Source organism: Nannobrachium achirus (assembly GCF_963921795.1).
Source record: "Nannobrachium achirus genome assembly, chromosome: 3".
Classification (NCBI taxonomy): Eukaryota; Metazoa; Chordata; class Actinopteri; order Myctophiformes; family Myctophidae; genus Nannobrachium; species Nannobrachium achirus.
This window is the reverse complement of record NC_137812.1, coordinates 21,341,524-21,368,610: the sequence shown is the minus strand read 5'-3', so window position 1 is coordinate 21,368,610 and position 27,087 is coordinate 21,341,524.

The following is a 27,087-nucleotide window of genomic DNA, read 5'->3' as shown; positions in this document are numbered from 1 at the left end:
AAATATATATGAATACATCATCACTCTTGGATGGAAACCCTGTATGTCCAAAACTTATTACTTATCACTTATTTCGTATCACTATTTAAAAAGTATCTAAAATAGTGAAAATAACTGATCTACAAGCTGACAACATGTCAACATCTTGTGGGCCTATAGATCTGCTAACATGGTGAAAATAGACAAATCTACACGCTGACAACACTTTGATGTGTTGTGGGCTTGTAGATCTGCTATTTTCACTACTTTTAAGCAACACTCATGTATGATAAAGTAGGGCATTCATTTACAATAAAATAAAAGGAATGGGACATGGTTTCAGCCTGACAGCGACAATATGTTGATGGCTCTGGTGGCATCACACTTTGCACAAGAATAATAAAACAAGTCTCAACGACATCACAAATTTAAGTAAGGGAAAGGCAAACATCTGCTCATTTATTTTTTTGTTGCCTGCTAGCGACTCCTCCTTTGATATGGTGTCTGTATTTTTGGGCAGTTTACAGTATTGTGTCCTGGTTCCTGTGTTCTGAACTGGCCACTTTCTGCATGAATTTGCCTGCACTGTCCGCTTGTTGAATCTGGCCGTGGAGGCACATCGCCTTTGGTGAAGAGGTGCAGAGAGAACAGCTGAGGTCTGGGAGACAGCAAAGGAGAAATAGAGAGAAATATGTATAATCAATACAAATTCATTGTCACAGTGTCACAGTTTATGTTTGCCTATGTGATAATACAGTATGCCCATCACACATCAGATCCCACCATGGCATTATCTTTTTTTAGCAGCCATCATGCAGGGGCCATCTATGTCTGTACACAGACATTTGTATGTGGCAAAGATTTACACACTATTATAATGTTCTTATTTTGATCATAAGATCCAATTACAGAATGTCAAGTCTCCATGCAGGTTTTCTTCGGAATATGTATGACACTGATATACTGGTTCTCAAATGTTTTATTTGCACAGACCCTTAACTCTGAGTGTCTTTATGTTTCTGGGTTTGATTGAATACTTTGTTAGCAGTTCACATAGGAAAAGCACAGTACAGTTCAGAATCAGATCCAAGGTCTACTAATAGGATTTAAACCCAAGAAAGCACAATGGCTTGTTTACATGTGGGTCCTTTTGTACAAAATTCATAAGAGAAACACATAGATCTATATAAACAAATAATATGTTTGTTATGCTTTGTTGATGAGCCAAATGTAGTCCCCTTTTCACTTTCATTTAACATACTAGGCTACTACATGTAAAGTTGTATATAACTCCTTATCATTAATGTTTCAATGACACTGAAAATAGCCTACCTTAAAAAAATATATAATAATAGCCTAATATTGCAATAGCAGGACAGTAACTTAGCTATGTAATCCATATGATCTATTAAACTGTCTTTACAAATAAAGCATTAACTAGATAGTATTGGCCAGCCAAGGATCAAATGAAAGACAGTAGCAGACACCATCACCATGCCTATTGCCTACTTGTTATTGTATGTATGGTAATGCATTTCCTGCAGTCTGCAGATGACCAGACCATTACCATAGTAATTTATAGAAGTCACGAAACTTACCTTGAGTGTTAGGATAACAAAGCCAGTGTCAGCAAGTGTCCATTCATCCAAAGGTCTCTGAGTGACAATTGTTTGTTTTTAACGTCGGACGCTGCATTAAGAGAATGTGGCTTTCAACTTTCAACCGCTGTTCATAGCCCTCCCGTGTTTTTTCTATTTGCTGCTCTGTGCTCAGATGCGGTCTAGAGCCCGCCTACTGTATCCGGTAATGTGTAAGCCCACATTAAAGCAAGTAGCGTTTCCATATCCGCTCTGGCCCCAGACCGGAACAGCGACCCGAAAAGACGGAGTGTGATTGGTTGGAATCCAGCAAGGGACGTTGTGTTTTGATCGGGGGGGAGAGAGGGAGGGGAGGAGAAATGAAAAAGGAGTGCGGCGATTTTATTGGCAGACGGACGGACGTGCGACGGGAGGCGTTCTGATTGGAAAGAAACCACCGCGGGGGAGATCTTCCATTGGCGACAATTGAACTCTGCCTCTTTTTATTTGGACGCGAGGAGCCCCGCGGTTGGCCAGTAAAGGAGGAAGCGAGGTAGGCGAGCGCTCGCCGGGTAGGACCGCTCGGCCATCCTGACGTCGAGAGCCCTTTTCTTTGTTGCACCTCTGACCCGACTCTACACCCTGCGGCAGGGAGAGAGACACGGTCGACTTGGACACGTGCCATGTCTGTGCGGAGTTAACAACTGCATTGACTCAGACGAGTTCCTTCGCCTGCCTTAAAGTCTTGTCAGAAGTGGGATTTGAACCCACGCCTCCAGGGGAGACTGCGACCTGAACGCAGCGCCTTAGACCGCTCGGCCATCCTGACGTCGAGAGCCCTGTTCTTTGTTACACCATCTCCCTCTGACACGACTCTACACCCTGCAGCAGGGAGAGAGGCACGGTCGACTTGGACACGTGCCATGTCTGTGCGGAGTAAACAACTGCATTGACTCAGACGAGTTCCTTCGCCTGCCTTAAAGTCTTGTCAGAAGTGGGATTTGAACCCACGCCTCCAGGGGAGACTGCGACCTGAACGCAGCGCCTTAGACCGCTCGGCCATCCTGACGTCGAGAGCCCTGTTCTTTGTTGCACCTCTGACCCGACTCTACACCCTGCGGCAGGGAGAGAGACACGGTCGACTTGGACACGTGCCATGTCTGTGCGGAGTAAACAACTGCATTGACTCAGACGAGTTCCTTCGCCTGCCTTAAAGTCTTGTCAGAAGTGGGATTTGAACGCACGCCTCCAGGGGAGACTGCGACCTGAACGCAGCGCCTTAGACCGCTCGGCCATCCTGACGTCGAGAGCCCTGTTCTTTGTTGCACCTCTGACACGACTCTACACCCTGCGGCAGGGAAAGAGGCACGGTCGACTTGGACACGTGCCATGTCTGTGCGGAGTAAACAACTGCATTGACTCAGACGAGTTCCTTCGCCTGCCTTAAAGTCTTGTCAGAAGTGGGATTTGAACCCACGCCTCCAGGGGAGACTGCGACCTGAACGCAGCGCCTTAGACCGCTCGGCCATCCTGACGTCGAGAGCCCTGTTCTTTGTTGCACCATCTCCCTCTGACACGACGCTACACCCTGCGGAAGGGAGAGAGACACGGTCGACTTGGACACGTGCCATGTCTGTGCGGAGTAAACAACTGCATTGACTCAGACGAGTTCCTTCGCCTGCCTTAAAGTCTTGTCAGAAGTGGGATTTGAACCCACGCCTCCAGGGGAGACTGCGACCTGAACGCAGCGCCTTAGACCGCTCGGCCATCCTGACGTCGAGAGCCCTGTTCTTTGTTGCACCTCTGACACGACTCTACACCCTGCGGCAGGGTGAGAGGCACGGTCGACTTGGACACGACAACCTGTGCCCCATTAAGTCTTCAATTAAGACTGCAAGATTGACGATTTTGATGATTTTCTATTATTCTGAAATTTTGTTTCACCCCTAGTAACTTCCAATATGTACAAAAGCTATTACGTTGTCGGCAGGATTCGAACCTGCGCGGGGAGACCCCAATAGATTTCTAGTCTATCGCCTTAACCGCTCGGCCACGACAACCTGTGCCCCATTAAGTCTTCAATTAAGACTGCAAGAGTGACGATTTTGATGATTTTCTATTATTCTGAAATTTTTTAATAATTAAAATTCTCAAGCTCCATCATGTCAGGTTGGTGGGAGGAACCAGCAGCACCTGTTAATGGGGGCAGTGTTGATTTGTGGCACAGAGGATTGTACCTATTTATGCCAATTCGGGGTACCCCAGTCAACTTTGTTGCACCTCTGACACGTCTCTACACCCTGCGGGAGGGAGAGAGGCACGGTCGACTTGGACACGCACATGTCTGTGCGGAGTAAACAACTGCATTGACTCAGACGAGTTCCTTCGCCTGCCTTAAAGTCTTGTCAGAAGTGGGATTTGAACCCACGCCTCCAGGGGAGACTGCGACCTGAACGCAGCGCCTTAGACCGCTCGGCCATCCTGACGTCAAGAGCCCTGTTCTTTGTTGCACCATCTCCCTCTGACACGACTCTACACCCTGCAGCAGGGAGAGAGGCACGGTCGACTTGGACACGTGCCATGTCTGTGCGGAGTAAACAACTGCATTGACTCAGACGAGTTCCTTCGCCTGCCTTAAAGTCTTGTCAGAAGTGGGATTTGAACCCACGCCTCCAGGGGAGACTGCGACCTGAACGCAGCGCCTTAGACCGCTCGGCCATCCTGACGTCGAGAGCCCTGTTCTTTGTTGCACCATCTCCCTCTGACACGACTCTACACCCTGCAGCAGGGAGAGAGGCACGGTCGACTTGGACACGTGCCATGTCTGTGCGGAGTAAACAACTGCATTGACTCAGACGAGTTCCTTCGCCTGCCTTAAAGTCTTGTCAGAAGTGGGATTTGAACCCACGCCTCCAGGGGAGACTGCGACCTGAACGCAGCGCCTTAGACCGCTCGGCCATCCTGACGTCGAGAGCCCTGTTCTTTGTTGCACCTCTGACCCGACTCTACACCCTGCGGCAGGGAGAGAGACACGGTCGACTTGGACACGTGCCATGTCTGTGCGGAGTAAACAACTGCATTGACTCAGACGAGTTCCTTCGCCTGCCTTAAAGTCTTGTCAGAAGTGGGATTTGAACCCACGCCTCCAGGGGAGACTGCGACCTGAACGCAGCGCCTTAGACCGCTCGGCCATCCTGACGTCGAGAGCCCTGTTCTTTGTTGCACCTCTGACACGACTCTACACCCTGCGGCAGGGTGAGAGGCACGGTCGACTTGGACACGACAACCTGTGCCCCATTAAGTCTTCAATTAAGACTGCAAGATTGACGATTTTGATGATTTTCTATTATTCTGAAATGTTGTTGCACCCCTAGTAACTTCCAATATGTACAAAAGCTATTACGTTGTCGGCAGGATTCGAACCTGCGCGGGGAGACCTCAATAGATTTCTAGTCTATCGCCTTAACCGCTCGGCCACGACAACCTGTGCCCCATTAAGTCTTCAATTAAGACTGCAAGATTGACGATTTTGATGATTTTCTATTATTCTGAAATTTTTTAATAATTAAAATTCTCAAGCTCCATCATGTCAGGTTGGTGGGAGGAACCAGCAGCACCTGTTAATGGGGGCAGTGTTGATTTGTGGCACAGAGGATTGTACCTATTTATGCCAATTCGGGGTACCCCAGTCAACTTTGTTGCACCTCTGACACGTCTCTACACCCTGCGGGAGGGAGAGAGGCACGGTCGACTTGGACACGAACATGTCTGTGCGGAGTAAACAACTGCATTGACTCAGACGAGTTCCTTCGCCTGCCTTAAAATCTTGTCAGAAGTGGGATTTGAACCCACGCCTCCAGGGGAGACTGCGACCTGAACGCAGCGCCTTAGACCGCTCGGCCATCCTGACGTCAAGAGCCCTGTTCTTTGTTGCACCATCTCCCTCTGACACGACTCTACACCCTGCAGCAGGGAGAGAGGCACGGTCGACTTGGACACGTGCCATGTCTGTGCGGAGTAAACAACTGCATTGACTCAGACGAGTTCCTTCGCCTGCCTTAAAGTCTTGTCAGAAGTGGGATTTGAACCCACGCCTCCAGGGGAGACTGCGACCTGAACGCTGCGCCTTAGACCGCTCGGCCATCCTGACGTCGAGAGCCCTGTTCTTTGTTGCACCTCTGACCCGACTCTACACCCTGCGGCAGGGAGAGAGACACGGTCGACTTGGACACGTGCCATGTCTGTGCGGAGTAAACAACTGCATTGACTCAGACGAGTTCCTTCGCCTGCCTTAAAGTCTTGTCAGAAGTGGGATTTGAACGCACGCCTCCAGGGGAGACTGCGACCTGAACGCAGCGCCTTAGACCGCTCGGCCATCCTGACGTCGAGAGCCCTGTTCTTTGTTGCACCTCTGACACGACTCTACACCCTGCGGCAGGGAAAGAGGCACGGTCGACTTGGACACGTGCCATGTCTGTGCGGAGTAAACAACTGCATTGACTCAGACGAGTTCCTTCGCCTGCCTTAAAGTCTTGTCAGAAGTGGGATTTGAACCCACGCCTCCAGGGGAGACTGCGACCTGAACGCAGCGCCTTAGACCGCTCGGCCATCCTGACGTCGAGAGCCCTGTTCTTTGTTGCACCATCTCCCTCTGACACGACGCTACACCCTGCGGAAGGGAGAGAGACACGGTCGACTTGGACACGTGCCATGTCTGTGCGGAGTAAACAACTGCATTGACTCAGACGAGTTCCTTCGCCTGCCTTAAAGTCTTGTCAGAAGTGGGATTTGAACCTACGCCTCCAGGGGAGACTGCGACCTGAACGCAGCGCCTTAGACCGCTCGGCCATCCTGACGTCGAGAGCCCTGTTCTTTGTTGCACCTCTGACACGACTCTACACCCTGCGGCAGGGTGAGAGGCACGGTCGACTTGGACACGACAACCTGTGCCCCATTAAGTCTTCAATTAAGACTGCAAGATTGACGATTTTGATGATTTTCTATTATTCTGAAATTTTGTTTCACCCCTAGTAACTTCCAATATGTACAAAAGCTATTACGTTGTCGGCAGGATTCGAACCTGCGTGGGGAGACCCCAATAGATTTCTAGTCTATCGCCTTAACCGCTCGGCCACGACAACCTGTGCCCCATTAAGTCTTCAATTAAGACTGCAAGATTGACGATTTTGATGATTTTCTATTATTCTGAAATTTTTTAATAATTAAAATTCTCAAGCTCCATCATGTCAGGTTGGTGGGAGGAACCAGCAGCACCTGTTAATGGGGGCAGTGTTGATTTGTGGCACAGAGGATTGTACCTATTTATGCCAATTCGGGGTACCCCAGTCAACTTTGTTGCACCTCTGACACGTCTCTACACCCTGCGGGAGGGAGAGAGGCACGGTCGACTTGGACACGCACATGTCTGTGCGGAGTAAACAACTGCATTGACTCAGACGAGTTCCTTCGCCTGCCTTAAAGTCTTGTCAGAAGTGGGATTTGAACCCACGCCTCCAGGGGAGACTGCGACCTGAACGCAGCGCCTTAGACCGCTCGGCCATCCTGACGTCAAGAGCCCTGTTCTTTGTTGCACCATCTCCCTCTGACACGACTCTACACCCTGCAGCAGGGAGAGAGGCACGGTCGACTTGGACACGTGCCATGTCTGTGCGGAGTAAACAACTGCATTGACTCAGACGAGTTCCTTCGCCTGCCTTAAAGTCTTGTCAGAAGTGGGATTTGAACCCACGCCTCCAGGGGAGACTGCGACCTGAACGCAGCGCCTTAGACCGCTCGGCCATCCTGACGTCGAGAGCCCTGTTCTTTGTTGCACCATCTCCCTCTGACACGACTCTACACCCTGCAGCAGGGAGAGAGGCACGGTCGACTTGGACACGTGCCATGTCTGTGCGGAGTAAACAACTGCATTGACTCAGACGAGTTCCTTCGCCTGCCTTAAAGTCTTGTCAGAAGTGGGATTTGAACCCACGCCTCCAGGGGAGACTGCGACCTGAACGCAGCGCCTTAGACCGCTCGGCCATCCTGACGTCGAGAGCCCTGTTCTTTGTTGCACCATCTCCCTCTGACACGACGCTACACCCTGCGGAAGGGAGAGAGACACGGTCGACTTGGACACGTGCCATGTCTGTGCGGAGTAAACAACTGCATTGACTCAGACGAGTTCCTTCGCCTGCCTTAAAGTCTTGTCAGAAGTGGGATTTGAACCTACGCCTCCAGGGGAGACTGCGACCTGAACGCAGCGCCTTAGACCGCTCGGCCATCCTGACGTCGAGAGCCCTGTTCTTTGTTGCACCTCTGACACGACTCTACACCCTGCGGCAGGGTGAGAGGCACGGTCGACTTGGACACGACAACCTGTGCCCCATTAAGTCTTCAATTAAGACTGCAAGATTGACGATTTTGATGATTTTCTATTATTCTGAAATGTTGTTGCACCCCTAGTAACTTCCAATATGTACAAAAGCTATTACGTTGTCGGCAGGATTCGAACCTGCGCGGGGAGACCCCAATAGATTTCTAGTCTATCGCCTTAACCGGTCGGCCACGACAACCTGTGCCCCATTAAGTCTTCAATTAAGACTGCAAGATTGACGATTTTGATGATTTTCTATTATTCTGAAATTTTTTAATAATTCAAATTCTCAAGCTCCATCATGTCAGGTTGGTGGGAGGAACCAGCAGCACCTGTTAATGGGGGCAGTGTTGATTTGTGGCACAGAGGATTGTACCTATTTATGCCAATTCGGGGTACCCCAGTCAACTTTGTTGCACCTCTGACACGTCTCTACACCCTGCGGGAGGGAGAGAGGCACGGTCGACTTGGACACGCACATGTCTGTGCGGAGTAAACAACTGCATTGACTCAGACGAGTTCCTTCGCCTGCCTTAAAGTCTTGTCAGAAATGGGATTTGAACCCACGCCTCCAGGGGAGACTGCGACCTGAACGCAGCGCCTTAGACCGCTCGGCCATCCTGACGTCAAGAGGCCTGTTCTTTGTTGCACCATCTCCCTCTGACACGACTCTACACCCTGCAGCAGGGAGAGAGGCACGGTCGACTTGGACACGTGCCATGTCTGTGCGGAGTAAACAACTGCATTGACTCAGACGAGTTCCTTCGCCTGCCTTAAAGTCTTGTCAGAAGTGGGATTTGAACCCACGCCTCCAGGGGAGACTGCGACCTGAACGCAGCGCCTTAGACCGCTCGGCCATCCTGATGTCGAGAGCCCTGTTCTTTGTTGCACCATCTCCCTCTGACACGACTCTACACCCTGCAGCAGGGAGAGAGGCACGGTCGACTTGGTCACGTGCCATGTCTGTGCGGAGTAAACAACTGCATTGACTCAGACGAGTTCCTTCGCCTGCCTTAAAGTCTTGTCAGAAGTGGGATTTGAACCCACGCCTCCAGGGGAGACTGCGACCTGAACGCAGCGCCTTAGACCGCTCGGCCATCCTGACGTCGAGAGCCCTGTTCTTTGTTGCACCTCTGACCCGACTCTACACCCTGCGGCAGGGAGAGAGACACGGTCGACTTGGACACGTGCCATGTCTGTGCGGAGTAAACAACTGCATTGACTCAGACGAGTTCCTTCGCCTGCCTTAAAGTCTTGTCAGAAGTGGGATTTGAACCCACGCCTCCAGGGGAGACTGCGACCTGAACGCAGCGCCTTAGACCGCTCGGCCATCCTGACGTCGAGAGCCCTGTTCTTTGTTGCACCATCTCCCTCTGACACGACTCTACACCCTGCAGCAGGGAGAGAGGCACGGTCGACTTGGACACGTGCCATGTCTGTGCGGAGTAAACAACTGCATTGACTCAGACGAGTTCCTTCGCCTGCCTTAAAGTCTTGTCAGAAGTGGGATTTGAACCCACGCCTCCAGGGGAGACTGCGACCTGAACGCAGCGCCTTAGACCGCTCGGCCATCCTGACGTCAAGAGCCCTGTTCTTTGTTGCACCATCTCCCTCTGACACGACTCTACACCCTGCAGCAGGGAGAGAGGCACGGTCGACTTGGACACGTGCCATGTCTGTGCGGAGTAAACAACTGCATTGACTCAGACGAGTTCCTTCGCCTGCCTTAAAGTCTTGTCAGAAGTGGGATTTGAACCCACGCCTCCAGGGGAGACTGCGACCTGAACGCAGCGCCTTAGACCGCTCGGCCATCCTGACGTCGAGAGCCCTGTTCTTTGTTGCACCATCTCCCTCTGACACGACTCTACACCCTGCAGCAGGGAGAGAGGCACGGTCGACTTGGACACGTGCCATGTCTGTGCGGAGTAAACAACTGCATTGACTCAGACGAGTTCCTTCGCCTGCCTTAAAGTCTTGTCAGAAGTGGGATTTGAACCCACGCCTCCAGGGGAGACTGCGACCTGAACGCAGCGCCTTAGACCGCTCGGCCATCCTGACGTCGAGAGCCCTGTTCTTTGTTGCACCTCTGACCCGACTCTACACCCTGCGGCAGGGAGAGAGACACGGTCGACTTGGACACGTGCCATGTCTGTGCGGAGTAAACAACTGCATTGACTCAGACGAGTTCCTTCGCCTGCCTTAAAGTCTTGTCAGAAGTGGGATTTGAACCCACGCCTCCAGGGGAGACTGCGACCTGAACGCAGCGCCTTAGACCGCTCGGCCATCCTGACGTCGAGAGCCCTGTTCTTTGTTGCACCATCTCCCTCTGACACGACTCTACACCCTGCAGCAGGGAGAGAGGCACGGTCGACTTGGACACGTGCCATGTCTGTGCGGAGTAAACAACTGCATTGACTCAGACGAGTTCCTTCGCCTGCCTTAAAGTCTTGTCAGAAGTGGGATTTGAACCCACGCCTCCAGGGGAGACTGCGACCTGAACGCAGCGCCTTAGACCGCTCGGCCATCCTGACGTCAAGAGCCCTGTTCTTTGTTGCACCATCTCCCTCTGACACGACTCTACACCCTGCAGCAGGGAGAGAGGCACGGTCGACTTGGACACGTGCCATGTCTGTGCGGAGTAAACAACTGCATTGACTCAGACGAGTTCCTTCGCCTGCCTTAAAGTCTTGTCAGAAGTGGGATTTGAACCCACGCCTCCAGGGGAGACTGCGACCTGAACGCAGCGCCTTAGACCGCTCGGCCATCCTGACGTCGAGAGCCCTGTTCTTTGTTGCACCATCTCCCTCTGACACGACTCTACACCCTGCAGCAGGGAGAGAGGCACGGTCGACTTGGACACGTGCCATGTCTGTGCGGAGTAAACAACTGCATTGACTCAGACGAGTTCCTTCGCCTGCCTTAAAGTCTTGTCAGAAGTGGGATTTGAACCCACGCCTCCAGGGGAGACTGCGACCTGAACGCAGCGCCTTAGACCGCTCGGCCATCCTGACGTCGAGAGCCCTGTTCTTTGTTGCACCTCTGACCCGACTCTACACCCTGCGGCAGGGAGAGAGACACGGTCGACTTGGACACGTGCCATGTCTGTGCGGAGTAAACAACTGCATTGACTCAGACGAGTTCCTTCGCCTGCCTTAAAGTCTTGTCAGAAGTGGGATTTGAACCCACGCCTCCAGGGGAGACTGCGACCTGAACGCAGCGCCTTAGACCGCTCGGCCATCCTGACGTCGAGAGCCCTGTTCTTTGTTGCACCTCTGACACGACTCTACACCCTGCGGCAGGGTGAGAGGCACGGTCGACTTGGACACGACAACCTGTGCCCCATTAAGTCTTCAATTAAGACTGCAAGATTGACGATTTTGATGATTTTCTATTATTCTGAAATGTTGTTGCACCCCTAGTAACTTCCAATATGTACAAAAGCTATTACGTTGTCGGCAGGATTCGAACCTGCGCGGGGAGACCCCAATAGATTTCTAGTCTATCGCCTTAACCGCTCGGCCACGACAACCTGTGCCCCATTAAGTCTTCAATTAAGACTGCAAGATTGACGATTTTGATGATTTTCTATTATTCTGAAATGTTTTAATAATTAAAATTCTCAAGCTCCATCATGTCAGGTTGGTGGGAGGAACCAGCAGCACCTGTTAATGGGGGCAGTGTTGATTTGTGGCACAGAGGATTGTACCTATTTATGCCAATTCGGGGTACCCCAGTCAACTTTGTTGCACCTCTGACACGTCTCTACACCCTGCGGGAGGGAGAGAGGCACGGTCGACTTGGACACGCACATGTCTGTGCGGAGTAAACAACTGCATTGACTCAGACGAGTTCCTTCGCCTGCCTTAAAGTCTTGTCAGAAGTGGGATTTGAACCCACGCCTCCAGGGGAGACTGCGACCTGAACGCAGCGCCTTAGACCGCTCGGCCATCCTGACGTCAAGAGCCCTGTTCTTTGTTGCACCATCTCCCTCTGACACGACTCTACACCCTGCAGCAGGGAGAGAGGCACGGTCGACTTGGACACGTGCCATGTCTGTGCGGAGTAAACAACTGCATTGACTCAGACGAGTTCCTTCGCCTGCCTTAAAGTCTTGTCAGAAGTGGGATTTGAACCCACGCCTCCAGGGGAGACTGCGACCTGAACGCAGCGCCTTAGACCGCTCGGCCATCCTGATGTCGAGAGCCCTGTTCTTTGTTGCACCATCTCCCTCTGACACGACTCTACACCCTGCAGCAGGGAGAGAGGCACGGTCGACTTGGACACGTGCCATGTCTGTGCGGAGTAAACAACTGCATTGACTCAGACGAGTTCCTTCGCCTGCCTTAAAGTCTTGTCAGAAGTGGGATTTGAACCCACGCCTCCAGGGGAGACTGCGACCTGAACGCAGCGCCTTAGACCGCTCGGCCATCCTGACGTCGAGAGCCCTGTTCTTTGTTGCACCTCTGACCCGACTCTACACCCTGCGGCAGGGAGAGAGACACGGTCGACTTGGACACGTGCCATGTCTGTGCGGAGTAAACAACTGCATTGACTCAGACGAGTTCCTTCGCCTGCCTTAAAGTCTTGTCAGAAGTGGGATTTGAACCCACGCCTCCAGGGGAGACTGCGACCTGAACGCAGCGCCTTAGACCGCTCGGCCATCCTGACGTCGAGAGCCCTGTTCTTTGTTGCACCTCTGACCCGACTCTACACCCTGCGGCAGGGAGAGAGGCACGGTCGACTTGGACACGTGCCATGTCTGTGCGGAGTAAACAACTGCATTGACTCAGACGAGTTCCTTCGCCTGCCTTAAAGTCTTGTCAGAAGTGGGATTTGAACCCACGCCTCCAGGGGAGACTGCGACCTGAACGCAGCGCCTTAGACCGCTCGGCCATCCTGACGTCGAGAGCCCTGTTCTTTGTTGCACCTCTGACCCGACTCTACACCCTGCGGCAGGGAGAGAGACACGGTCGACTTGGACACGTGCCATGTCTGTGCGGAGTAAACAACTGCATTGACTCAGACGAGTTCCTTCGCCTGCCTTAAAGTCTTGTCAGAAGTGGGATTTGAACCCACGCCTCCAGGGGAGACTGCGACCTGAACGCAGCGCCTTAGACCGCTCGGCCATCCTGACGTCGAGAGCCCTGTTCTTTGTTGCACCTCTGACACGACTCTACACCCTGCGGCAGGGTGAGAGGCACGGTCGACTTGGACACGACAACCTGTGCCCCATTAAGTCTTCAATTAAGACTGCAAGATTGACGATTTTGATGATTTTCTATTATTCTGAAATGTTGTTGCACCCCTAGTAACTTCCAATATGTACAAAAGCTATTACGTTGTCGGCAGGATTCGAACCTGCGCGGGGAGACCCCAATAGATTTCTAGTCTATCGCCTTAACCGCTCGGCCACGACAACCTGTGCCCCATTAAGTCTTCAATTAAGACTGCAAGATTGACGATTTTGATGATTTTCTATTATTCTGAAATTTTTTAATAATTAAAATTCTCAAGCTCCATCATGTCAGGTTGGTGGGAGGAACCAGCAGCACCTGTTAATGGGGGCAGTGTTGATTTGTGGCACAGAGGATTGTACCTATTTATGCCAATTCGGGGTACCCCAGTCAACTTTGTTGCACCTCTGACACGTCTCTACACCCTGCGGGAGGGAGAGAGGCACGGTCGACTTGGACACGCACATGTCTGTGCGGAGTAAACAACTGCATTGACTCAGACGAGTTCCTTCGCCTGCCTTAAAGTCTTGTCAGAAGTGGGATTTGAACCCACGCCTCCAGGGGAGACTGCGACCTGAACGCAGCGCCTTAGACCGCTCGGCCATCCTGACGTCAAGAGGCCTGTTCTTTGTTGCACCATCTCCCTCTGACACGACTCTACACCCTGCAGCAGGGAGAGAGGCACGGTCGACTTGGACACATGCCATGTCTGTGCGGAGTAAACAACTGCATTGACTCAGACGAGTTCCTTCGCCTGCCTTAAAGTCTTGTCAGAAGTGGGATTTGAACCCACGCCTCCAGGGGAGACTGCGACCTGAACGCAGCGCCTTAGACCGCTCGGCCATCCTGATGTCGAGAGCCCTGTTCTTTGTTGCACCATCTCCCTCTGACACGACTCTACACCCTGCAGCAGGGAGAGAGGCACGGTCGACTTGGACACGTGCCATGTCTGTGCGGAGTAAACAACTGCATTGACTCAGACGAGTTCCTTCGCCTGCCTTAAAGTCTTGTCAGAAGTGGGATTTGAACCCACGCCTCCAGGGGAGACTGCGACCTGAACGCAGCGCCTTAGACCGCTCGGCCATCCTGACGTCGAGAGCCCTGTTCTTTGTTGCACCTCTGACCCGACTCTACACCCTGCGGCAGGGAGAGAGACACGGTCGACTTGGACACGTGCCATGTCTGTGCGGAGTAAACAACTGCATTGACTCAGACGAGTTCCTTCGCCTGCCTTAAAGTCTTGTCAGAAGTGGGATTTGAACCCACGCCTCCAGGGGAGACTGCGACCTGAACGCAGCGCCTTAGACCGCTCGGCCATCCTGACGTCGAGAGCCCTGTTCTTTGTTGCACCATCTCCCTCTGACACGACTCTACACCCTGCAGCAGGGAGAGAGGCACGGTCGACTTGGACACGTGCCATGTCTGTGCGGAGTAAACAACTGCATTGACTCAGACGAGTTCCTTCGCCTGCCTTAAAGTCTTGTCAGAAGTGGGATTTGAACCCACGCCTCCAGGGGAGAATGCGACCTGAACGCAGAGCCTTAGACCGCTCGGCCATCCTGACGTCGAGAGCCCTGTTCTTTGTTGCACCTCTGACACGACTCTACACCCTGCGGCAGGGAGAGAGGCACGGTCGACTTGGACACGTGCCATGTCTGTGCAGAGTAAACAACTGCATTGACTCAGACGAGTTCCTTCGCCTGCCTTAAAGTCTTGTCAGAAGTGGGATTTGAACCCACGCCTCAAGGGGAGACTGCGACCTGAACGCAGCGCCTTAGACCGCTCTGCCATCCTGACGTCGAGAGCCCTGTTCTTTGTTGCACCATCTCCCTCTGACACGACTCTACACCCGGCGGCAGGGAGAGAGACACGGTCGACTTGGACACGTGCCATGTCTGTGCGGAGTAAACAACTGCATTGACTCAGACGAGTTCCTTCGCCTGCCTTAAAGTCTTGTCAGAAGTGGGATTTGAACCCACGCCTCCAGGGGAGACTGCGACCTGAACGCAGCCCCTTAGACCGCTCGGCCATCCTGACGTCGAGAGCCCTGTTCTTTGTTGCACCTCTGACACGACTCTACACCCTGCGGCAGGGTGAGAGGCACGGTCGACTTGGACACGACAACCTGTGCCCCATTAAGTCTTCAATTAAGACTGCAAGATTGACGATTTTGATGATTTTCTATTATTCAAAAATTTTGTTTCACCCCTAGTAACTTCCAATATGTACAAAAGCTATTACGTTGTCGGCAGGATTCGAACCTGCGCGGGGAGACCCCAATAGATTTCTAGTCTATCGCCTTAACCGCTCAGCCACGACAACCTGTGCCCCATTAAGTCTTCAATTAAGACTGCAAGATTGACGATTTTGATGATTTTCTATTATTCTGAAATTTTTTAATAATTAAAAATTCTCAAGCTCCATCATGTCAGGTTGGTGGGAGGAACTAGCAGCACCTGTTAATGGGGGCAGTGCTGATTTGTGGCACAGAGGTTTGTACCTATTTATGCCAATTCGGGGTACCCCAGTCAACTTTGTTGCACCTCTGACACGACTCTACACCCTGCGGCAGGGAGAGAGGCACGGTCGACTTGGACACGTGCCATGTCTGTGCGGAGTAAACAACTGCATTGACTCAGACGAGTTCCTTCGCTTGCCTTAAAGTCTTGTCAGAAGTGGGATTTGAACCCACGCTTCCAGGGGAGACTGCGACCTGAACGCAGCGCCTTAGACCGCTCGGCCATCCTGACGTCGAGAGCCCTGTTCTTTGTTGCACCATCTCCCTCTGACACGACTCTACACCCTGCAGCAGGGAGAGAGGCACGGTCGACTTGGACACGTGCCATGTCTGTGCGGAGTAAACAACTGCATTGACTCAGACGAGTTCCTTCGCCTGCCTTAAAGTCTTGTCAGAAGTGGGATTTGAACCCACGCCTCCAGGGGAGACTGCGACCTGAACGCAGCGCCTTAGACCGCTCGGCCATCCTGACGTCGAGAGCCCTGTTCTTTGTTGCACCTCTGACACGACTCTACACCCTGCGGCAGGGAGAGAGGCACAGTCGACTTGGACACGTGCCATGTCTGTGCAGAGTAAACAACTGCATTGACTCAGACGAGTTCCTTCGCCTGCCTTAAAGTCTTGTCAGAAGTGGGATTTGAACCCACGCCTCCAGGGGAGACTGCGACCTGAACGCAGCGCCTTTGACCGCTCGGCCATCCTGACGTCGAGAGCCCTGTTCTTTGTTGCACCTCTGACACGACTCTACACCCTGCGGCAGGGAGAGAGGCACGGTCGACTTGGACACGTGCCATGTCTGTGCGGAGTAAACAACTGCATTGACTAAGACGAGTTCCTTCGCCTGCCTTAAAGTCTTGTCAGAAGTGGGATTTGAACCCACGCCTCCAGGGGAGACTGCGACCTGAACGCAGCGCCTTAGACCGCTCGGCCATCCTGACGTCAAGAGCCCTGTTCTTTGTTGCACCATCTCCCTCTGACACGACTCTACACCCTGCAGCAGGGAGAGAGGCACGGTCGACTTGGACACGTGCCATGTCTGTGCGGAGTAAACAACTGCATTGACTCAGACGAGTTCCTTCGCCTGCCTTAAAGTCTTGTCAGAAGTGGGATTTGAACCCACGCCTCCAGGGGAGACTGCGACCTGAACGCAGCGCCTTAGACCGCTCGGCCATCCTGATGTCGAGAGCCCTGTTCTTTGTTGCACCATCTCCCTCTGACACGACTCTACACCCTGCAGCAAGGAGAGAGGCACGGTCGACTTGGACACGTGCCATGTCTGTGCGGAGTAAACAACTGCATTGACTCAGACGAGTTCCTTCGCCTGCCTTAAAGTCTTGTCAGAAGTGGGATTTGAACCCACGCCTCCAGGGGAGACTGCGACCTGAACGCAGCGCCTTAGACCGCTCGGCCATCCTGACGTCGAGAGCCCTGTTCTTTGTTGCACCTCTGACCCGACTCTACACCCTGCGGCAGGGAGAGAGACACGGTCGACTTGGACACGTGCCATGTCTGTGCGGAGTAAACAACTGCATTGACTCAGACGAGTTCCTTCGCCTGCCTTAAAGTCTTGTCAGAAGTGGGATTTGAACCCACGCCTCCAGGGGAGACTGCGACCTGAACGCAGCGCCTTAGACCGCTCGGCCATCCTGACGTCGAGAGCCCTGTTCTTTGTTGCACCATCTCCCTCTGACACGACTCTACACCCTGCAGCAGGGAGAGAGGCACGGTCGACTTGGACACGTGCCATGTCTGTGCGGAGTAAACAACTGCATTGACTCAGACGAGTTCCTTCGCCTGCCTTAAAGTCTTGTCAGAAGTGGGATTTGAACCCACGCCTCCAGGGGAGACTGCGACCTGAACGCAGCGCCTTAGACCGCTCGGCCATCCTGACGTCGAGAGCCCTGTTCTTTGTTGCACCTCTGACACGACTCTACACCCTGCGGCAGGGAGAGAGGCACGGTCGACTTGGACACGTGCCATGTCTGTGCAGAGTAAACAACTGCATTGACTCAGACGAGTTCCTTCGCCTGCCTTAAAGTCTTGTCAGAAGTGGGATTTGAACCCACGCCTCCAGGGGAGACTGCGACCTGAACGCAGCGCCTTAGACCGCTCGGCCATCCTGACGTCGAGAGCCCTGTTCTTTGTTGCACCTCTGACACGACTCTACACCCTGCGGCAGGGTGAGAGGCACGGTCGACTTGGACACGACAACCTGTGCCCCATTAAGTCTTCAATTAAGACTGCAAGATTGACGATTTTGATGATTTTCTATTATTCTGAAATGTTGTTGCACCCCTAGTAACTTCCAATATGTACAAAAGCTATTACGTTGTCGGCAGGATTCGAACCTGCGCGGGGAGACCCCAATAGATTTCTAGTCTATCGCCTTAACCGCTCGGCCACGACAACCTGTGCCCCATTAAGTCTTCAATTAAGACTGCAAGATTGACGATTTTGATGATTTTCTATTATTCTGAAATTTTTTAATAATTAAAATTCTCAAGCTCCATCATGTCAGGTTGGTGGGAGGAACCAGCAGCACCTGTTAATGGGGGCAGTGTTGATTTGTGGCACAGAGGATTGTACCTATTTATGCCAATTCGGGGTACCCCAGTCAACTTTGTTGCACCTCTGACACGTCTCTACACCCTGCGGGAGGGAGAGAGGCACGGTCGACTTGGACACGCACATGTCTGTGCGGAGTAAACAACTGCATTGACTCAGACGAGTTCCTTCGCCTGCCTTAAAGTCTTGTCAGAAGTGGGATTTGAACCCACGCCTCCAGGGGAGACTGCGACCTGAACGCAGCGCCTTAGACCGCTCGGCCATCCTGACGTCAAGAGGCCTGTTCTTTGTTGCACCATCTCCCTCTGACACGACTCTACACCCTGCAGCAGGGAGAGAGGCACGGTCGACTTGGACACGTGCCATGTCTGTGCGGAGTAAACAACTGCATTGACTCAGACGAGTTCCTTCGCCTGCCTTAAAGTCTTGTCAGAAGTGGGATTTGAAACCACGCCTCCAGGGGAGACTGCGACCTGAACGCAGCGCCTTAGACCGCTCGGCCATCCTGATGTCGAGAGCCCTGTTCTTTGTTGCACCATCTCCCTCTGACACGACTCTACACCCTGCAGCAGGGAGAGAGGCACGGTCGACTTGGACACGTGCCATGTCTGTGCGGAGTAAACAACTGCATTGACTCAGACGAGTTCCTTCGCCTGCCTTAAAGTCTTGTCAGAAGTGGGATTTGAACCCACGCCTCCAGGGGAGACTGCGACCTGAACGCAGCGCCTTAGACCGCTCGGCCATCCTGATGTCGAGAGCCCTGTTCTTTGTTGCACCATCTCCCTCTGACACGACTCTACACCCTGCAGCAAGGAGAGAGGCACGGTCGACTTGGACACGTGCCATGTCTGTGCGGAGTAAACAACTGCATTGACTCAGACGAGTTCCTTCGCCTGCCTTAAAGTCTTGTCAGAAGTGGGATTTGAACCCACGCCTCCAGGGGAGACTGCGACCTGAACGCAGCGCCTTAGACCGCTCGGCCATCCTGACGTCGAGAGCCCTGTTCTTTGTTGCACCTCTGACCCGACTCTACACCCTGCGGCAGGGAGAGAGACACGGTCGACTTGGACACGTGCCATGTCTGTGCGGAGTAAACAACTGCATTGACTCAGACGAGTTCCTTCGCCTGCCTTAAAGTCTTGTCAGAAGTGGGATTTGAACCCACGCCTCCAGGGGAGACTGCGACCTGAACGCAGCGCCTTAGACCGCTCGGCCATCCTGACGTCGAGAGCCCTGTTCTTTGTTGCACCATCTCCCTCTGACACGACTCTACACCCTGCAGCAGGGAGAGAGGCACGGTCGACTTGGACACGTGCCATGTCTGTGCGGAGTAAACAACTGCATTGACTCAGACGAGTTCCTTCGCCTGCCTTAAAGTCTTGTCAGAAGTGGGATTTGAACCCACGCCTCCAGGGGAGACTGCGACCTGAACGCAGCGCCTTAGACCGCTCGGCCATCCTGACGTCGAGAGCCCTGTTCTTTGTTGCACCTCTGACACGACTCTACACCCTGCGGCAGGGAGAGAGGCACGGTCGACTTGGACACGTGCCATGTCTGTGCAGAGTAAACAACTGCATTGACTCAGACGAGTTCCTTCGCCTGCCTTAAAGTCTTGTCAGAAGTGGGATTTGAACCCACGCCTCCAGGGGAGACTGCGACCTGAACGCAGCGCCTTAGACCGCTCGGCCATCCTGACGTCGAGAGCCCTGTTCTTTGTTGCACCTCTGACACGACTCTACACCCTGCGGCAGGGTGAGAGGCACGGTCGACTTGGACACGACAACCTGTGCCCCATTAAGTCTTCAATTAAGACTGCAAGATTGACGATTTTGATGATTTTCTATTATTCTGAAATGTTGTTGCACCCCTAGTAACTTCCAATATGTACAAAAGCTATTACGTTGTCGGCAGGATTCGAACCTGCGCGGGGAGACCCCAATAGATTTCTAGTCTATCGCCTTAACCGCTCGGCCACGACAACCTGTGCCCCATTAAGTCTTCAATTAAGACTGCAAGATTGACGATTTTGATGATTTTCTATTATTCTGAAATTTTTTAATAATTAAAATTCTCAAGCTCCATCATGTCAGGTTGGTGGGAGGAACCAGCAGCACCTGTTAATGGGGGCAGTGTTGATTTGTGGCACAGAGGATTGTACCTATTTATGCCAATTCGGGGTACCCCAGTCAACTTTGTTGCACCTCTGACACGTCTCTACACCCTGCGGGAGGGAGAGAGGCACGGTCGACTTGGACACGCACATGTCTGTGCGGAGTAAACAACTGCATTGACTCAGACGAGTTCCTTCGCCTGCCTTAAAGTCTTGTCAGAAGTGGGATTTGAACCCACGCCTCCAGGGGAGACTGCGACCTGAACGCAGCGCCTTAGACCGCTCGGCCATCCTGACGTCAAGAGGCCTGTTCTTTGTTGCACCATCTCCCTCTGACACGACTCTACACCCTGCAGCAGGGAGAGAGGCACGGTCGACTTGGACACGTGCCATGTCTGTGCGGAGTAAACAACTGCATTGACTCAGACGAGTTCCTTCGCCTGCCTTAAAGTCTTGTCAGAAGTGGGATTTGAAACCACGCCTCCAGGGGAGACTGCGACCTGAACGCAGCGCCTTAGACCGCTCGGCCATCCTGATGTCGAGAGCCCTGTTCTTTGTTGCACCATCTCCCTCTGACACGACTCTACACCCTGCAGCAGGGAGAGAGGCACGGTCGACTTGGACACGTGCCATGTCTGTGCGGAGTAAACAACTGCATTGACTCAGACGAGTTCCTTCGCCTGCCTTAAAGTCTTGTCAGAAGTGGGATTTGAACCCACGCCTCCAGGGGAGACTGCGACCTGAACGCAGCGCCTTAGACCGCTCGGCCATCCTGACGTCGAGAGCCCTGTTCTTTGTTGCACCTCTGACCCGACTCTACACCCTGCGGCAGGGAGAGAGACACGGTCGACTTGGACACGTGCCATGTCTGTGCGGAGTAAACAACTGCATTGACTCAGACGAGTTCCTTCGCCTGCCTTAAAGTCTTGTCAGAAGTGGGATTTGAACCCACGCCTCCAGGGGAGACTGCGACCTGAACGCAGCGCCTTAGACCGCTCGGCCATCCTGACGTCGAGAGCCCTGTTCTTTGTTGCACCATCTCCCTCTGACACGACTCTACACCCTGCAGCAGGGAGAGAGGCACGGTCGACTTGGACACGTGCCATGTCTGTGCGGAGTAAACAACTGCATTGACTCAGACGAGTTCCTTCGCCTGCCTTAAAGTCTTGTCAGAAGTGGGATTTGAACCCACGCCTCCAGGGGAGACTGCGACCTGAACGCAGCGCCTTAGACCGCTCGGCCATCCTGACGTCGAGAGCCCTGTTCTTTGTTGCACCTCTGACACGACTCTACACCCTGCGGCAGGGAGAGAGGCACGGTCGACTTGGACACGTGCCATGTCTGTGCAGAGTAAACAACTGCATTGACTCAGACGAGTTCCTTCGCCTGCCTTAAAGTCTTGTCAGAAGTGGGATTTGAACCCACGCCTCCAGGGGAGACTGCGACCTGAACGCAGCGCCTTAGACCGCTCTGCCATCCTGACGTCGAGAGCCCTGTTCTTTGTTGCACCATCTCCCTCTGACACGACTCTACACCCGGCGGCAGGGAGAGAGACACGGTCGACTTGGACACGTGCCATGTCTGTGCGGAGTAAACAACTGCATTGACTCAGACGAGTTCCTTCGCCTGCCTTAAAGTCTTGTCAGAAGTGGGATTTGAACCCACGCCTCCAGGGGAGACTGCGACCTGAACGCAGCGCCTTAGACCGCTCGGCCATCCTGACGTCGAGAGCCCTGTTCTTTGTTGCACCTCTGACACGACTCTACACCCTGCGGCAGGGTGAGAGGCACGGTCGACTTGGACACGACAACCTGTGCCCCATTAAGTCTTCAATTAAGACTGCAAGATTGACGATTTTGATGATTTTCTATTATTCAAAAATTTTGTTTCACCCCTAGTAACTTCCAATATGTACAAAAGCTATTACGTTGTCGGCAGGATTCGAACCTGCGCGGGGAGACCCCAATAGATTTCTAGTCTATCGCCTTAACCGCTCAGCCACGACAACCTGTGCCCCATTAAGTCTTCAATTAAGACTGCAAGATTGACGATTTTGATGATTTTCTATTATTCTGAAATTTTTTAATAATTAAAAATTCTCAAGCTCCATCATGTCAGGTTGGTGGGAGGAACTAGCAGCACCTGTTAATGGGGGCAGTGCTGATTTGTGGCACAGAGGTTTGTACCTATTTATGCCAATTCGGGGTACCCCAGTCAACTTTGTTGCACCTCTGACACGACTCTACACCCTGCGGCAGGGAGAGAGGCACGGTCGACTTGGACACGTGCCATGTCTGTGCGGAGTAAACAACTGCATTGACTCAGACGAGTTCCTTCGCTTGCCTTAAAGTCTTGTCAGAAGTGGGATTTGAACCCACGCTTCCAGGGGAGACTGCGACCTGAACGCAGCGCCTTAGACCGCTCGGCCATCCTGACGTCGAGAGCCCTGTTCTTTGTTGCACCATCTCCCTCTGACACGACTCTACACCCTGCAGCAGGGAGAGAGGCACGGTCGACTTGGACACGTGCCATGTCTGTGCGGAGTAAACAACTGCATTGACTCAGACGAGTTCCTTCGCCTGCCTTAAAGTCTTGTCAGAAGTGGGATTTGAACCCACGCCTCCAGGGGAGACTGCGACCTGAACGCAGCGCCTTAGACCGCTCGGCCATCCTGACGTCGAGAGCCCTGTTCTTTGTTGCACCTCTGACACGACTCTACACCCTGCGGCAGGGAGAGAGGCACAGTCGACTTGGACACGTGCCATGTCTGTGCAGAGTAAACAACTGCATTGACTCAGACGAGTTCCTTCGCCTGCCTTAAAGTCTTGTCAGAAGTGGGATTTGAACCCACGCCTCCAGGGGAGACTGCGACCTGAACGCAGCGCCTTTGACCGCTCGGCCATCCTGACGTCGAGAGCCCTGTTCTTTGTTGCACCTCTGACACGACTCTACACCCTGCGGCAGGGAGAGAGGCACGGTCGACTTGGACACGTGCCATGTCTGTGCGGAGTAAACAACTGCATTGACTAAGACGAGTTCCTTCGCCTGCCTTAAAGTCTTGTCAGAAGTGGGATTTGAACCCACGCCTCCAGGGGAGACTGCGACCTGAACGCAGCGCCTTAGACCGCTCGGCCATCCTGACGTCGAGAGCCCTGTTCTTTGTTGCACCTCTGACACGACTCTACACCCTGCGGCAGGGAGAGAGGCACGGTCGACTTGGACACGTGCCATGTCTGTGCGGAGTAAACAACTGCATTGACTCAGACGAGTTCCTTCGCCTGCCTTAAAGTCTTGTCAGAAGTGGGATTTGAACGCACGCCTCCAGGGGAGACTGCGACCAGAACGCAGCGCCTTAGCACGCTCGGCCATCCTGACGTCGAGAGCCCTGTTCTTTGTTGCACCATCTCCCTCTGACACGACTCTACACCCTGCAGCAGGGAGAGAGGCACGATCGACTTGGACACGTGCCATGTCTGTGCGGAGTAAACAACTGCATTGACTCAGACGAGTTCCTTCGCCTGCCTTAAAGTCTTGTCAGAAGTGGGATTTGAACCCACGCCTCCAGGGGAGACTGCGACCTGAACGCAGCGCCTTAGACCGCTCGGCCATCCTGACGTCGAGAGCCCTGTTCTTTGTTGCACCTCTGACACGACTCTACACCCTGCGGCAGGGAGAGAGGCACGGTCGACTTGGACACGTGCCATGTCTGTGCAGAGTAAACAACTGCATTGACTCAGACGAGTTCCTTCGCCTGCCTTAAAGTCTTGTCAGAAGTGGGATTTGAACCCACGCCTCCAGGGGAGACTGTGACCTGAACGCAGCGCCTTAGACCGCTCGGCCATCCTGACGTCGAGAGCCCTGTTCTTTGTTGCACCATCTCCCTCTGACACGACTCTACACCCTGCAGCAGGGAGAGAGGCACAGTCGACTTGGACACGTGCCATGTCTGTGCGGAGTAAACAACTGCATTGACTCATACGAGTTCCTTCGCCTGCCTTAAAGTCTTGTTAGAAGTGGGATTTGAACCCACGCCTCCAGGGGAGACTGCGTCCTGAACGCCAGGTGCCTTCGGATCGGCCGGCTGGAAAGTTGATCAAAGTTGATCATTGGCCAATCAAGAATTCTTCCCCGTCAACATTCATGAACATTCTCCCCCCCAATAGAAATACGATCCATCAAAATGCATGAACATTGTCTGCTAATTAGAATGCCCCTATTCTCCCCCGTGAACATTTGACCAATCAGAGGCCGAAGATCTTGAAGTGGGAATATTCAATGGAGTTCTTCCACCTGTTCTGTTGTTGACGCTGCACAGAAGACATGGCGAAAGGAACCCAGCGATTCGTACCTCCTTGTTAGGTGAGTGGAAAGATTACATTATCTCATGCTGGTTAAAGCGCACAGGTAGGCTACATGGGGGGATTTTCGTTTGGAATTGGCTAAAATAAAGGGATATATAATATATTAGTGGCGTTTTAGCTTTTGCAATGCTGTTGAACAGCAAGTGAAGGTAAACTTGTGCATGTCGACCTTTTTTCCCACCTTGGAGTTGGGCTGTGTGCATGATTATGGAATATATTTACATGCCAAAGAAGGTAATACATGCACCATCATACTGTTTATTTAGTTTTCTAGCCACGAGTAGCGAGCGCTCGCTCTCTGTATGCATGTGTGTTACACCCTCATCTGTGACCCATTGAAATGTGTGCCGCTAGAGGAGTTTATTGTAGTTAAACTTTTAAGGGGACATTTATTACTCGCGCGTTTCTGTTGCTTACCTTAAAATTCCAGAATGTGAGAGTAGGTTTAGTGTGCGATGTTTCATTATTGGTAGAAAGCTGAACTATACCGTTGGGAATGTAACCCTTTGCGATGGGTCACCGATGTGAGTGCGACATGTGCACGCAATCTGGCAGGGGCAAGATGATGTTGCTTCACGCTACTGAAGGCTAGATTTTGCCAGAGAAATGAGCTACAAAGTCAATGAAGTGCAAAAGACAGAGGAAAAACGAGTGTGAACGGGCTTATAATAATCAGGCCTGTTCTTTTCTTTCTTTTCTCCGTTGGGTGGCCAACAGTTTAGCTGTCTGTAGCTAGCTTAAAGGAATAGTTCACCCCCAAAATGACTTTTTCTATTGATTACTCACCCCATGGAGACTTGAGTACAATCATATTTTTTTGTTTTTGTCGCATTCCTAAGACAATAATTGATTCCGGATGGGGACCCAAATGCATTTGGGTCCCCATCCAGAATGAATGAATGAATGAATGAATGAAAAGTCATTTTGGGGGTGAACTATTCCTTTAACTTCAGCTCAACTTAACTAGCCCATTCTCCTATAGCCAAGCTAGTGGATTAAAACATCTAGGTGAATTGTTTTGCCTGATTTTGAACACAATCATTTGTTTTCACAGACATGGCTTCAAAGTCCCATAAAGGAATGTCCGCTAGTGAATGGATGTCCCGTTTAAGAGGTTTTGCTTCTACTGGGACATGGCCATCAAATGCAGGAAACCGGCCAGCACCAAGGCAAAAGAAGTGGCATGATCTTTATCAGAAGGTATGTCTATTATTGATTGCTCATAGTTACATTTTAACAGCTAATAGTGCGTGTGTTGACTATAAAGAGAATGACTTAACCACTTCAAACCTCAACATATAATTTATATTCACAGATAGACAAATGCCCATTGACTCGACGAAGGCAAACAACTTTGTTCCAAACCAAATCTCTACCATGTGTCTGTGGGTTTCACACTTACAAGGTAATTTGTGTGTGTGTGTGTGTGTGTGTGTGTGTGTGTGTGTGTGTGTGTGTGTGTGTGTGTGTGTGTGTGTGTGTGTGTGTGTGTGTGTGTGTGTGTGTGTGTGTGTGGCTTGGCCGAATCCTCTCACAACTTGTGCCTGTGCATTTTGTTTGTTGGTTCATCACAGTACACAAATTAATTGTGATGTTTTATTGTTGGGGACAAAAGAGTATGGCCGCAGTTGGTCAAGGCTCTCACACTGCAGTGCAACAGGCTGGAGCTGCCAGTGCCAGTCAAGGCTCTTCTGAGCTACACACAGCAGTAGCAGCAGCGTCTGGCTCCACGGCACCGCAGACGGCAGTAGCCGCAGCCTCTGGCTCCACCCTACCGCAGATGGTTGGTGATGGCTCCTCAGCACGACGTAGGCCACCACTGAGTTTCTCAATGGTAATTAATTATACAATTATTGACAATACATATTTCACTCTTCACTCCCTGACATTATGAACTAATCATACCATGGCCCTTTGCTTTGACTTACAGTTTGCCAAGCCAAGATTTGGTGGTGCTCATGTTTCCGCTGCCAAGCCAAATTTAAGTCTGGCCAGAAAAACAAGCCCGGTAAGAAATTGTATTGTCTGATTTGCTACTTACATGTCACATAGACTAATGTGAGCTTTGTAAACCTAATTCTTGAAAGACAGTGCATCTGCATCTTCTCCATCCAATCTTGCTATTGCATGTTACCCCTGTCATTATTATTATTTTTTTTATGTTAGATAAAGGTCACATGAATTAGGCACTTAAATAGAAAGTTTATCTCCACTAACTGCAAAGTGTTGTATCTACTTATAGGCTAAACCCCAGGGGCCTGTGGTGCACCAGCAGTCCATCACCCCAGACCCCACAGTGCGAGCCTCAGCTTCAAGCCAGGAACCAACGGGGCAGCAGTCCATTGCTTGTGAGACAATGCAACAGGCTCC